Below are 11706 nucleotides of genomic sequence, written 5' to 3' on the forward strand. Positions count from 1 at the left end.
AGGATGCTAGGTAGTGAGTACGCATCATGTCTAGTTTGCATACGTAATGCCAGGGTTGGTTTTATACCTCGGCTGTGTGCCATGTCACGCACAGAGAAAAGAATAAATAGCAGAGATCTACAAGATCGCACACACATCACAGCACAGCAGCTAAGCACACACCAGGCTTTTTTTAATGAAAGGACTCATCTACAGACTGTGGTCAAATAAGAAGAGACAAAAAAGAGGGGGAGAGAGAGACATTGAGTGTGTGTGTGTGTGTGTGTGTGTGTGTGTGTGTGTGTGTGTGTGTGTGTGTGTGTGTGTGTGTGTGTGTGTGTGTGTGTGTGTGTGTGTGTGTGTGTGCGTGCGTGCGTGCGTGCGTGCGTGCGTGCGTGCGTGCGTGCGTGCGTGCGTGCGTGCGTGTGTTACTATACTTGTGAGGACCTGTTTCCTGGTTGTATGGTTAAAAAGATCAACCATAAAACCATACAAACGATTGTAAAGTTTACAATTAAAATATTCATGTAGGTTTTAGGAGCACAGGGTTGGAATTAAGAGATAATGATTCATACTTACAGTAGTTGCACCGAAAAATAGCTGATCTACAAGCTCACAATGGGTTGCAGCGCGGCACATTGTGAGCTTGTAGAACTGCTATTTTTCCACTATTTTTCGATTTCATAGATAGATTCCTAAACTTGTTTGACAGCAGGGTCATCAGTCTGTTAGATTTGTGTTAATGTGTTTTTTTATTCAGACTTTTGACCACTTAAATCGTTGTTACTTACTAAACTTGACCTTTCACTCTTTTAACTCTACAACGAACCTATTTGCAGAAAATAGCCGATCTACAAGCTCTCAACGCCTTGTGTTGCGAGGTGTTGGGAGCTTGCAGATCTGCTATTTTTGGCAAAAGTTCTCCTCAGAATTGGGATTGCGAGGGTGGAAGTTTTAATATAATGATCCTATATCCGGAGTTCCGGACCCCCTGTTGAACACCCCTGCCATAGAAAATAAGTCATTTCGGGGGGTGACCTACTCCTTTAACACCGGGAGGAGGAAGGCATGGGCTCCGTTTGCACAGGAGGAGGCCGCCCACCCCGAGGCGTCAGCACAGCTCTTTATGCCCACAACGCTGCCTGGCTGCCTGCATGGGCCACTGGCCAGAGAGGAGCCACTCTCCCTGGGAGTCCTCCTGAGTAGGGATGGGACGATAAGCCATATTATCGTTTATCGTGATGAAAAAACACTTGCGATAATCGTATCGTGGAGATTTAATTTATCGTGATGTCGTCCCCCGTCATGCACTGGGATGGATTCACCTTTTATTTGCCGAGCGGCATATCCGGTACCATTTAAACCCTCTATAATTGGTAAAAGGAACTTAAAATATCGTACTTGATAGTCTTTTTTTCACTCTCTATCAAATGTCTTTGCCAAAAAATAGCAGATCTACCAGCTCACAACGCGTCGCAACGCTATTTTTGGCTATTTTTTGGCAAATATTCCGCCCCAGGATAACGGATTTTGATGTTCGCGATAATATCGTAAATCACGATTTCTTTTGTCACAATAATCGTGATATGACATTTTCATATCGTCCCATCCCTAGTCCTGAGGTTACTGAAATGGGAGAGAAGGCTTCTCTCTCTCTCTCTCTCTCTCTCTGGGGGCTCCGCGAGAGCACAAAACCCCCTTTTATACAGCAGCCCGTCACACCTTCCTCCCTCACTCTGCCCTGAATCAGATACTAGCCGCCGTGGTGGCGGTGGGGGAGATGAGAGGAGAGGAGAAAGGCAGGGAGCTGTTTGGGAGCGAGCGAGGTCTGTGACAGAGGGCTTAAGATGCAGCCTGAGCCTCAATCCTGCCCCACTTTTCTGTCTAAGTGGCAGCGCAACGGCAAAGAGAGAGAGAGAGAGGGGGGAGAGAGAGAGGGACAGAAGCCAACGACGGATAAGGTTTGCATTCGCCTCCAGCGCAGGTTTCACCCTTTCACCTAAAACTAATCAACTGCTATAAAGAGAGTGGCCATTTGCAGTGCGAGACTATAGGGAGCACGGTGGCGCAGTCACATTAGACAATTGACGCCGGGTGAAAAGGAAAGTGGGTTACAAAGATTGTGGGATAAAAATGTGCAGTCCAAAACGTATAAATCATTGCTGTCGGGGCAGAAACCTCTTATCTCTGTATTATTATTATTAGTATTATTAGTATTATTATTACATTGGGGACTGCCCATAACTCCGAATGTTCATTAGTCCGAAGGTTCATTAGTCCGAATTTAGTTAGGTGTTCAAGGTTTCTTCATTGTTTGTTTTTTTACAATAAGTATATTTTTTTATAATCTTTTCTTTAGCTCTGTATTTTAACTTTTTTAGTTTTCTCTGTAAATTAACGCCCCCTAATTGATCATACTACAACGGCCTCACACAGAAGCATCAGAAGTAGCAAATCCCCAAGCTCGAAAGACGCTTTGAGGAATTGAAACTTTTTATTTTTTTCTTTGTGGAAAAACAGATAACCTCTTTCTTATCGGGTGATCGATCATAGGCCTACAGGAGATAACTATTCTGTGACTACTTGACAAGTTAAGAAAATCGCTGGCAGAATGTGCTTTTAAAATGTAATTTCTCTGCCAGTAGATGAGTTAACGTGTACACTGTGTACAGTATGTCATTATGACGAGCCTACGAGCAAAGAGACATAATTTCAACATGTTGAGTACATAATAGCAGCATACATGCAATTATGTAAAGTTGTGAGCCAACTAGAGATGCAGTTTTCAACACTGTTGTGTTGTTGTGTTGGACAACTTGGACATGGGGGGACAGAGCCACATAATTAGCCTTGGTTAGTCTGGCATGGAGAGAGAGAGACCACACTCACTCAACTTTAAGGCCATGTGACAGAGGTTCTCAACCTTTTCAGGCATTTTGAACTGCATGGGGACCCCCCACAAGCACTTAGAATTGTAGGCATTAAATTTTGTTTGACTCTGTTCCACAGATACATATTGTGAAAATAGCCGAACTACAAGCTCACAACGCTATTTTCACACGTAATATTTTGACAATTTGAGGAGCAGAGGCGATGATTAACAGGCAAAATCAGGCATGTGCACACATAGACATCAAAGAGGGCTTGAGCCCCTGCCATTTTATCTGTCTTAAAAAGTGCCCTCTCCAGACCATGAATGCGGTTTTTACTATGGTGAAAGAAATGCAAATGCCCTCTTTCCATGCCATACCTGAAGGCAGCAACAGCATCTTTATACGTTGAAAGAATTGCCAGTAATGAATATGCTTAGTTCAATAGTTCAGTGTGGTAACAAGTACCGAAAATAGCCGACCTTCAAGCTCACAACTTGTGAGCTTGGAGGTCTGCCATTTTCAATATTTTCACCAAAAGGCCCTTTTATAAATGTCAGCCCCTGCCACTCTAACATTCTCTGTACGTCCCTGGGCAAAATCCCTCAACAGTGAAACTTGACAATTTTGAAAAGGCCTTAAAAAGGAACCTGCCATGGTTCACTGGAGTTGATGTTTCAGTTAAAACCTTTTAATGCTCGTTTGAAGGAACATGATAAAGACTTATGTTTTGTAAAAACAGCACGATACCTTTAAAAGTCATGAATTTGTCACTTTAGAACTGTGCAGATACCCTGTATAAACTTCTACTGTAGTATGTTGGTTTGTTTACTGTTAAAGAGGTGGTGCCATGATTCCCCCCCCCCCCCCCTCTAAAACATGATTATCAGGTATTATGATTATACTAGGAGGAAGGTTTTTCCAAAAAAGTATACAGAAAGAGTTAAAATTGGGTTTTTATGTGGCCACACCCCCAGTTCATTAAGTATGCATGGATGTCATGGTGGGTGGTGACCCAGCTGAAGTTAGCCACACCCCACAGTGTTGGGTGAATGGTAATTAGGGGAGGAGTTGATTCTGTGATGTAAAAGTATCTGTGTTTTTTAACTGACACGTTTGACCACAAGGTGGCAGCCTCCAAGAGAAAACAAACAAATACCAAGAGAATACATAATTGCTCATAAAAACCACACCAGGGGGTCCAATGATGTACTTTCAACCTCCTAGACACATGAAAAACTGAAAAAGTACAAAACTATGGCACCACCTCTTTAAGTGGGAAAACATTGATTTTGGGGACCCCCCTGGGGGTCCCAACCTCCAGTATTATTGGGAACCACTCTTCTACGCCATGGCATGCATCATAGATTCAAACCGGAGCTGAGAACTCACCGAAGCCAACGAGAGCCGGTTTGACCAGCTGATGAACAAACATACACTGGATGAATCAGTCATCCCCTCAGTCACACACACAACGTGATTATGACATTTTGTTTACATGTACTGTATAACTAGGGGTGAGTGAAGTGGTCACACCTGCCCCAAGTCAAACCAACAATTGGGCTGATGTGGGCTGGGTGTGACAAGAGAAGGCCGCTTAGAATGTCCCGTCACCACCGCCAACATGGCACAAAGCTAGCGCCCTAACAATAGCAGCCTGTCACTAAAGCAATGCATTTAGATTGACTCAGAGGCTTTCAGCTTTCAGGAAGAAACCAAAAATACACATGGAAGACATACTGTCACACTTTTGCCCTACTCTTGCCCCTATCCATGCCAAACTTTGCACACACACTCCTTGGCTGCCAAACCAGCCTCCACCCCATTTCTCACATGGCCCTCTTCTACATGAGGCCGATTCTTGCAAAACACATTTTTGGACACTGCTCCTACAGATTTTGCCCTACAATCACGCAAAGTATCTCTACAGTCATGTCATCAACATGCATCTGTCTCATTTCCCATACCGGTATATCCTCCTGATTGGCTACCATTGCCTTCTAAAGATTGTGTATGCGACCTGATTATCTTATCTCCCGATTACGGCGTCTTACTGGTTTGCATATTATAACCACACCCAGGGGGTCTATTGGAGTAATGTTAACTCCATAGACACATACAAAACTGAAAAAAAAAGTACAAAACTATGGCACCACCTCTTTAATAATTGAATATACCGTATCTTTGGCTTTAGTTTAAACGGCTGTCACTCACGGCAGGCAGGGTGGTTGGTCTGTCGCTTGAACTAGTGGTGGTTTGACACTGAACACCCCCACCCCCCACGTCTGCATAACCCCCACCCCCCCCACATCTCCATCCCAGAGGAAGCTGAGCCAACCAGGAGAACTGCCACGTACCGATGGAGTTGACTCACGATATAAACGACCACCACAAGTTGGAAGGAACAACACGGCACAGACAGACAACTCACTCTTGCTGGGGTGGTGGGTGATGATTACATTTGGTGTATACAAGAGAGACACAGAGAGAGAGCTGGAGAGAGATGAGTCAGTCTTCGGAAGTGTACACACACACACTCACACACACACACACACACACACACGCGCGCGCACACACACGCACACACACACTTTATCAAAGTTCACTGACATGCTGAAGCAAAAATGTCTCCCACTATAGCCTTCAGGGCGATAAAAGAAAAGAAAACAACTGTTAACAACTTGCATTAGCTACTGTTGTGGTTACCTACTGGGATCACAGCCAGATATTAGCAGTGGTGGAGGAAGTACTCACATTCTGTACTCAATACTGCAATGTAGAAATACTCTGTTACACGCAAAAGTTCGGAATTCAGAGTTTACTTGAGTAAAAGTACAAAAGAGAGAGAGAGAGAGAGAGAGAGAGAGAGATAGAGAGAGAGCAGGGACAGTTGTGAAAATCCAAAAAAAAAGAAAAAAGGCCTTGGTCCGAAAATACATACGAAACGGGCGGCAGCGTGATTGACATAATGTGAGGTTGATTTTTTTATTTTTTTTATTTATGTGCTCTGAAATGTTATGAAAGAATATGACATTGAGATTTCCAGTCAACACTGGGCTACCTACTCCAATGGAGCACATGTGACAGCATGGTTGATATGCCATAAGCCAGTGGTTCTCAACCTGTGCGTCGGGACCCCCAGGGGGGCCCCCAAATTATTTTGGGGGGTTCCCCAGATGATTGATTTAATGTGAAACATTGTTTTCTCACTCAATAGTAAACAAACCAGCATAAAGTTTAAGTGTATAGAGGGTATCTATCTGCACATTTCTAAAGTGACAATTTAGGACTTTTTCATACCTCTAAAATGGCAAATGAAACATTGGCCAAATTGTCAAATATTGACAAGAAATAGTGAAAATAGCCGATCTACATGCTCACAACGCCTCCCAACGCGAGACGTTGTGAGATAGCATGTAGATCTGCTATTTTTCACAATAGCAGTATTATACAATATGTATCACTTAATGCTCGGTGGGGGGAGGTCCCCAGTTAAAATATGATTATTCTGAGGGTTGCGGCCTGAAAAGGTTGAGAACCACTGCCAAAAGCTGCTATTACAATCTAATTAAAGACAAGTGAAGTTAGACTGACTAGTCTCTAGATTTAAAAACACATGTTGCAGATGTCACTAAATGGTGTGGTGGTGGTAGATAAATTGGATAAAAATAAATCTCCAGTGGACTTTTATTACAGTCAAATTAAGTTAGATTGACTCCTGTTGCCTAGTCCAATAGTTCTCAACCTGTGGGTTGGGACCCCCAGAGGGTTCCCCAATTATTTTGGGGGGTCCCCAGATGTTTAGCTAAATGTTAACATTGTTTTCTCACTCAACAGTAAAAAGACCAACATACAGTATAAGTGTATACAGGGTATCTGCACATTTCTAAAGTGACAATTTAAGGACTTTTTAATAACTCTAAAATGACAAATTAAACATTGGCCAAATTGTCAAATATTAGAGGCAGAAATTGTGAACATATTGTCACAATAAAACCGTGATGTACAAAATGTAATGCCTCAACTCTTAGTGCTCGTCAGGGTGCGTGGGGGGTCCCCAGTTTAAATGTAATTATTTTGGAGGTTGTGGCCTGAAACAATGAAGAAGTGGTGAATATAGACGATCTATACAAGCTCATGCTATTTTCACAAGTTTGGGTCAAATCGTCTAATCTCTCTTTTGAGTCTCGGCCTGAAATGTTTGGGAACCACTGGTCTAGTGGACTGTAATAGTCAAATTAAAGACAAGTAAAGTTAGACTGACTAGTAGTCTCCGGGTTTAAAAAAGACAGGTTGCAGATGTCACTAAATAGTGTGGCGGCTAAAGTTGGATGGGGGGAACATATGTAAACCTCTAGTGGACTTGTTATCATCTGTCATTACCAGAGAAGAAACAGACTTAAAATTGGGGCAGTGAGAGAAGAGGGAAAACGTCCACATCTGTCATTAAAACCCGCTCATCAAAACCACACACAGCTGAGTAGCAGGCAGCACGCCTGACTGTATGTGTGTGTGTGTGTGTGTGTGTGTGTGTGTGTGTGTGTGTGTGTGTGTGTGTGTGCGTGCGTGCGTGCGTGCGTGCGTGCGTGCGTGCGTGCGTGCGTGCGTGCGTGCGTGCGTGTGAGTGAGTGCGCGCGAGCGAGTGTGTGTGCGTGTGTGTCTCAGTCTCACAACAGACAGTGTTGCCAGATATTGCGAGAGAAACAAGCAACCAGGTGTAGGACAGCCCAAATGATGTGACTCTATTATAGGCCACGTGGGCACTTTAAACCTATATACATTGGCTATTTGAAAATAGCAGATCTACAAGATCACAGCTTGCAGAGTGGCTATTTATGGAAAACAATCTTGGGGCAGATCCGGTATGGGGTAAAACTGGCACAAAATGTTTTCCGCCTACGGAAAAACATGAAAATGTTTGAGAGACACTGTTTTTTAAGAGTCAACGACATTAGGAAACAATTAAGCCCAAAACTTTAGAAACAAGCCCAAATAAGCAAAGCAACTTATACACTTTAGAAAGTTAAACAAGCCCAAATAAGCTTGTTAAACAACTTAAACAAGCCCAAATAAGCAACTACACTTTAGAAACAAGGTCAAATAAGCAACAACACAATAGAAACAAAGCTAAATAAGCGGTAAGCAGATCGCTCGCCCCAATTCATGCTCACCCTAATTTTTTAACCACAACCCGCAACTACAGCACCAATAATGTAAAAGCGAGTTGATAGAAAAACAAGCCCAAAGTCACTTATAGTACGCGGACATGGCAACGCTGCTCAGTCAGAACAGGATGAGAGGAACTAAAATTAAACCATCCACTTCACTCACACCATCAGAGGAGGAACTATGCAAATAGTGCACATAGTGCCAAACAGTGGTTTTCAACCAGTGGTCTGGGGATTACCAGTCGTCCTTGAGGGGGTTCCAGGTGGTCCCCAGCTAAATGATGAAGAGCTGGACCCTTATACTGTAGATCTTTAACTCTTGAGAGCTTAAAATGAAATCAAATGGGTATCATTTTAAGCACCCAAGAGTTTATTGTTAAACATCTGGCATTTATTTTGATCAACGTTGGCCTGTTATCTCTCCTATGGTACCAACATACAGCATGGAAATGTGGACAAAATCGAATCCAACTGTAAACAATAGAGAGTTTTGAGTCATCAAATGGTGGTCTGTGGCTCAAATGGTGAATAAATAATGGACCTTGAAAAAGGTTTAAAACCACTGACCTATAACTGTGGCTCTCAAACGTTTTCATGTCAAGGACCCCGTGGCCAAATGTATAGCCTATATACATTTGGCCACGGACCCCCAGAAGAGAAGTTACAAAATAGCAGATGTACAAGCTTGTGGTCGTTTTTTTAATAGCCAACATATAAGCCTACGTGGTTGAAATGATTTGATGCTATGTTAACTAGGTCAGTGGTTCTCAAACCTTTTCATGTCAAGGACCCCCAAATTGACACTTATTAGCCCACGGACAGCCGGACACCCATTTTAAAAGCTATGCCAGGGACCCCCATAATGTTTGATTTGATGATTTTTACATCTCTAGCAGTGATTCCCAAAAAAAATAATTTCAAGGACTTTGACATGCATTAGGCTACGGACCCCCATTTAATGGCATTTCTATCTCTGAGACTGTACAAAGGGTCAATTTGGTTCCATTTGTACGCTCTGAGTTACAGACCCATAAGTTTCCATTTGGCTCCTAACTATATAATCTCGCTGGGGACCCCCTGGAAGTCCCTCAAGGACCCCTGGGGGTTTCCGGACCCCACTTTGAGAACCAATGAACTAGACTACTTAAGGAACCTATATTGGTCCCCAGACCCCACTTTGACAAACCCCTGTCGCTATGTAACGTAGAAGAGTTACGACACCTATAGTTAATTATAACCAACCCGTTCTTTATCTGAATTGACAAGTGACAGAAACAGCTTTCGGTGGGGTCACGAATTTCCGTGCAACGGCACCCACACACAAAACAAGTTGGTCAGGAAGTCTGTCGTTAGATTAAAAGTCACACTGGAAACTGTTGCTCTCAAGACATGGCATGGCAATGATGTGCTCGTGTATTTAAGAGCAAAGCCTACACACAACTACACAACTTGCCTAATAGTTTAAGTTAGTATGATGATGATGATGATGACCATTTAAAATAAAACCATGCCATTACCGTACCTTTATTTATCACAAGCTACATTCCTTGTGGCTCCATGTTTTAGTTGTTCTGGTTCTTCTGGCTGTTCGTAATAACACTGTCAGTGTGTCTTCACTTTGTCAAAGCTGAAAGCTCGCTCTCGCTCTCGCTCTCTCTCTCTCTCTCTCTCTCTCTCTCTCTCTCTCTCTCTCTCTCTCGCTCTCTCTCTCTCTCTCTCTCTCTCCCCCCTCCCATAGCCCGGGGGGATGGTCGGCCGCGCTGATTGGCTAAGCCTGGTTGTCAAGGTAATACAATCTCTCTCTCTCTCTCTCTCTCTCTCTCTCTCTCTCTCTCTCTCTCTCTCTCTCTCTCTCTCTCTCTCTCTCTCTCTAAACGTTGGAGGTTAAATATTAACCAACTATTAATTAAGAGGTATATTAGTGCCGTTAACGCCTCTTCAAACAAGAACAGGCTGTAGGCCTACTGCTTGTCTTGTAAACTGGACGTATTCCCATATGGAGTCCATCAGGCCTCAACGTCATTCATGAGTATTTAAAGCAGTAGTTCACCCCCAAAATGACTTTTTTTTCCTATTGATTACTCATGCCATGGAGAGTAGAGTTCAATAATATTTTTAGTTTTTTGTCACATTCAGACAAAAATGTGATAACAATAAATTTACCCCCATTCGTTCCGGATGGGGAACGTTTCGAAACGGGTCCGGAATCAATGGGGGTAAATTTACTCGAATCAAATTTTTGTCTTAGGAATGTGACAAAGACCAAAAAATATTATTGAACTATACTCTCCATGGCATGAGTAATCAATAGAAAAAAAGTCATTTTGGGGTGAACTACTCCTTTAAGGTGAAAGAGTGGTGGAAAAAGTAGTAGGCCTACTCCATTTATTTTACTTAAGTGAAAGTATTAATACTGTAGTGTAAAAACTACTCTGTTACAAGTAGTACCCAAAAGTAGAAAGTATAGCCTACTCATTGAGCAGGATGTCCCATTTCACATGTTTTCAAATGTATAATCTTTTGAAAATAGCAGATCTACAAGCTCACAATGTGCTGCAGTGCAGCACAACGCATTGTAAACTTGTAGATCGGTTATTTTAAAATTTGAAGTAGCCTAAAAGTAGGCTATTGGACATCGGAATAACTAAAAGTACAAATACCTCAAAATTGTACGGTACTGAAGTAAAAGTACTAAGTTACTTTACACTGGGTGAAACAACAAGTCACATCTCAACAGCTCTTATCTCTCTGTGTGGTTGTGTGAACTTGACAGTTCACTCAGTGACAGCCAGCCGAGTCAAGCGGTTGGCCTTGACGACCAGCTACACTGCCAGCCAATCACAGCGTGCCAGTCCCCCCGGCCATGGGGCTGTTAGACGCTAGTAGCCTACTTGCAGATGTCAGCAACTTTCATAGCCTACAACTACACACTCACACACCACACATCCTCCTACAGACCCGACCCCTGTGGTGGGAAAAGTAGCTACCAAAGTACATTCTTTACTTAAAGGACAACTTCGTTTTATTTTTTTATTTTTTTACAACAAGGATTCATATTTTAGATTGTAATTAGAGAAAAGAAAATACACAATAATTCCCAAAATGCCCCATAATCTTTCATGGCAATAAAGAAATGGCCGGCTTACTGTGTCTGAAAAGACACAGGCCTGTTCCATAGACTGTAAAAAAATAGTTTGTTTTGGGCTGTTTGGAGCATTGTTTCTAAGGCCTTTGTAGCCTGTGTCTATGGAGTTAACATTACTCTAATAGACCACCGGGTGGGGTTATAACGCAAATATGCCTTCCCTGTGTATTTTTTGTTTCTTCCTGAAAGCCACCGATCGAAAAACACAGATTTAATGACATCATAAAATCATCCCCTCCCCTTTTGACCAACACTGTGGGCTTGGTCACCACCCACCTGACAACCAGGCATACTTAATGAACTGGTGGGTGTGGCCACATAAAAACATTATGGTGTCAAAGATTGCAGATCTACAGCTTAAAACATGTCACACTGCGACGCGTTTTGAGATTAGAGATCGGCTATTCTTGCTACTTTTGTGTGACATACAGTAGAATGACAAAGTTAGTAGGGCATTAATTACGAAACATGCAATGTGGCCCTCTGGAGTTTGTGTGGAAATGTAGTGGCCCTCTCCATCATCAAAGTTGCCCATGCCTGTGAT

At 42.7% G+C, this 11706-nt stretch overlaps 1 protein-coding gene across 1 annotated transcript in view; it reads right to left on the minus strand.

The window, feature by feature from the left end:
• The window catches only part of poc1bl (POC1 centriolar protein homolog B (Chlamydomonas), like), a 51453-nt gene extending 41820 nt beyond the window's left edge, over positions 1-9633 (minus strand). Inside the window, exon 1 of the mRNA XM_080734991.1 lies at positions 9540-9633. The gene's annotated coding sequence lies outside the window, so the exon portion shown is untranslated. The remainder of the gene's footprint in view (positions 1-9539) is intronic.
• Positions 9634-11706: the final 2073 nt, after the last annotated feature.

This window comes from Nannobrachium achirus, assembly GCF_963921795.1.
Source record: "Nannobrachium achirus genome assembly, chromosome: 10".
Lineage (NCBI taxonomy): Eukaryota > Metazoa > Chordata > Actinopteri > Myctophiformes > Myctophidae > Nannobrachium > Nannobrachium achirus.